The sequence below is a fragment of the Humulus lupulus genome, chromosome 2, assembly GCF_963169125.1.
Source record: "Humulus lupulus chromosome 2, drHumLupu1.1, whole genome shotgun sequence".
Lineage (NCBI taxonomy): Eukaryota > Viridiplantae > Streptophyta > Magnoliopsida > Rosales > Cannabaceae > Humulus > Humulus lupulus.
In genome coordinates, this window is record NC_084794.1 from 50,958,155 (window position 1) to 50,961,955 (window position 3,801).

Sequence of the window (3,801 nt, forward strand, 5' to 3'; positions counted from 1 at the left end):
CAATGTCCTTAGTAACTCGTTCGATGTATCTGACATCGAAAATCTGTTTGATATATCTAACATCGTATTCTGTTTGATGTATCTAACATCCATACACATATCACATTCAATCATATCATCACATTAAGGCATTCATAATTTCATAACAGTTCAATCATATAACAGCCTTACCATTCATAGCATAAAATCATAAAATCTATCTAACTTCCTTACCTCAGGTCCAAGCTAAGAATTTCACAATCTTTTCAACGAGCCTATATCATAATCAAAATAACGTTTCTTAGGTTCATAAAATTACTATTTTGCCCTTCCATGCAACTCATGCGTGCATGGGCCATGCACTCATGATAACAGTTACACTAAAACATGCAATTATCGCCAAAAAGAATAATGCTCGTTCTACCCATTTTACTAACATGATTGCTTTATAAAAATTACATAGTTGAATAATAATCATGATTTTGGACGTAAAAGTTGATTTGCATGTAACATGCATACGTGGGAACATTGCGTAATAAAGATGTTTTTCAAAAACGATAATTCTACATTTATTTTATTATTTTAAAATCAATAGACATATTACATGCTTTATTTTCTTAAAATTTCTAAGTTGATTAAATTTCTCAAAAATTTATTTTATTTTAGCTCAAAATAAAATATGTGACATTTTCATTAAATAAATATTAATTTATCAAGAATTAACCAACAAGCTTGGATTTAATTAAAATACCTATTTTAACATGTTTCTTTTAGAAAAATATATTTTATTATTGTGTTACAAAAATGATGTGAAAAATATATTTTAAGTGTGGAAAAATACATTTTGATTTAATTTATTTAAGACTTAGTTTTTAAGTAGTAAAAAAAACCCATATGTGACAATTTAATAACAATTGTTAACCTTTTTAAAACAAACTTTCAGCCACTATTTATTTTATTCAAAAATCACAAATAAATAGAGTCTAAATATTTTTCTCAATCAAAATAAAGAAAAATCATTATTTATCAGAATATGCATTCATACCATTAAAATATCATTTTTCAATATTACCATAACTTAGGAAAAATAATTTATTCCAAAAAATTACTCAATTTCATTTTTAGTGAAACTTACTTCATATTTTATTACAAAATTCCAGCAACTATTATTATCATTAAAAATCACCATATTCAATTTTATAAACTCATTTTTTTCTCAAAATTCAATAAAAATTCTGTAGGAAATTAATTGGGTAAAATATCATAACATGAGACTTAAAATCCTCTTTTAATTTCATAAAAATTAACACATTCATCAAGAACATTATTTATGCATGCAACTCATCTTTTTATCAACTTTTACCCAATTATTTTGAAAAAAAAAACAGCAAGCTTAATTCTTTGTAAAACTCAACTTTTGTCTTAAAAATTACATAAAATCATTCATGCCTAAAATCTCATTATGCTCTTATAATATGCATGATTCTACTAACATAATCACATGAATCCTTTTAAAATCATTTGTTGCAATTCCATGAAAACCAACAAAACATTAACAATAAAAATAGCATATAGTAAATTTATAAGCACCATATTCACATATGCCTTATATTAACCTAGCATATTTCTATCATTATTTCATGCATCTTATAATTTAATCCTTCAAAATATAACATGCATCTAACAAGATTTCATGATCAAAATATCAAGATTACCACTTATTCTCTTACCCATATATCATAGATCCTAAAACATGGATCAAACATATTGTAAATCACACAACATATCAAGAACACCATTGGGTGCACCTAGGCCGAAATCACCATACAAGTATTCATAGATTATTACAATTTTTTTTATGCATAGCAAAAACAACATCACAACCCTTAAACACAAATCATACTCTCACAAAATCCAAATCCTGTACATCAATCCCACCAAAATCAACCATTAGCACCATTAGCAAAAACCTCATATACAACCCACCAAAAACAATATAAGGCTAAGGAAAAGACCATTACCTCTCTTGATTGTAAAAATCAAGAACACAAGAGATCAATACCCAAACTCCACACCCTTGTTCAAGCCTAGGGTTTTTATGGGAAAGCCACCATGAGGAGAAAGAAGAATCCAAACACACACAAAACATAACACAAATCAATATCATATTATCAAATAAAGAGATTAAACAAAGAGAAAACAAGAAGACATACTCTAGGGGGTTCCTCTTCACTTTCTTCTTCCTTCTTCCTTTCTTTCTTTCTTCCTCTCTCTCTCTCTCTCTACATGCCACTCTCTCTCTCTCTCTCTCTAGGTCACGGCAGCCACTCACACACACACAAGAGCAATGGCTCTTCTCTCCTTTCTTAGTCCCTTTATCACAAATCCTCTCATAAAGTCTCCCCAAACAATATTAAGGTAAGTTTCCATTTCTCTTTTATTTTCTTTGATTTCTCTTTATTTCAAAAAGATACAAAGGGATAAGATATGATCATGCCTATCCCCAAATGATCATGGTCTTCAAGTCTTGATTTTCACCATCTTAAGGAAATATTCCATTCCCACTAGGTCACACGCCCACTTCTTGTTTCCCTCTTCTTTTTTTTTTTTTTTTATAAATAAATTACCCAAATAAATCTAAAATAAGGAAACATAAAATGTGTAGAAAATCTACACATGTGCACCATGCTACCATGCACTAGCACACACTAAATCACTAGGGTGCATTACTATCTATCATGCACCTTAGTGCATTCCACCATAGCTCACATAATTACCTCATTTGTCACATTTAAATAAAATGTAACACTAATAGTAAAATAACATGTTACACAATTATTCACTTATTAAATTAATTAACCAAAACATTTCTAACAATTAAATAAAATAACAAACAATCAAATAAAACAAATAAACAATTAAATAAATAAAATAACAACACTTAAATAAAACTATTCATCACACTTAACATTTAAATCAAATAAAGCACAAAATTTAAATAATCTACAAAAAAAAAATTTTGGTGCACTACAAATGTACTTAAGCTTCTTGTCTATATAAGTTGCTTGAGACAGTGCCAAAAGATTGTGCTTTCAATCTCTGTGTACTTGAATGTATAGAACATGTTTTGATTTTCTAAATCTAATATTTATAAATCACTTCAAGAAAAAATGCTTTTAATAACACCGAAAATGTGTTATCAAAACATACGATAACACTTTCTGATGTGTTAAGACCGACTATGTTATCGTAGGTCAGGGTACTTTACATAACACTTTATCAGTGTTATACAAATGTGTTATTGTACTGTCAGCGATAACACAATTTCTGTGTTATTTTAATATATAGATAAGTGTTTAATTATGTTATTTATAGTCGATTATATAACACTTTTTTTTGTGTTATACTACACTTTAGTATAACACATTTTTTGTGTTATATAATGAAGTTTGCATAACATTATTCTTTGCATAAAAAGTGTTATTGTAATAGATATTATAACTCAATTTTTGTATTATTGTTATATTTAGATATGTTTAAATTCTCATTATATATTTTATTTATATAACACTAATTTATTCTATTATATTTTAATTTTTTTTATATAATTAAAATTAGCTTTCTAATATATACTAGCATCATCAAATGAACTTGATTTTCAAATAACAAAAAGTAAGAACATTCAACATTGAATTAACAATCCACAATTTAGTTTAAAACATTCAACACTGTCATCAACAACAAAATATTCTTTAAGTATTCAAGGAGTCTAAAAGTTACTACTTTCAACACAAATAAATAAACAAAGTTACTACTTTCAAG

General features: G+C 27.0%; 1 long non-coding RNA gene across 1 annotated transcript; it reads right to left on the reverse strand.

Moving 5' to 3' along the window:
* Positions 1 to 204: 204 nt before the first annotated feature.
* On the reverse strand, positions 205 to 2,609 carry LOC133816022 (uncharacterized). The gene is made up of 3 exons (XR_009884966.1): positions 2,193 to 2,609; positions 2,001 to 2,066; positions 205 to 254 (listed from the first exon to the last, which is right to left on the reverse strand). It is a non-coding gene; the product is annotated as an uncharacterized LOC133816022 (long non-coding RNA).
* Between the last annotated feature and the right edge of the window lie 1,192 nt (positions 2,610 to 3,801).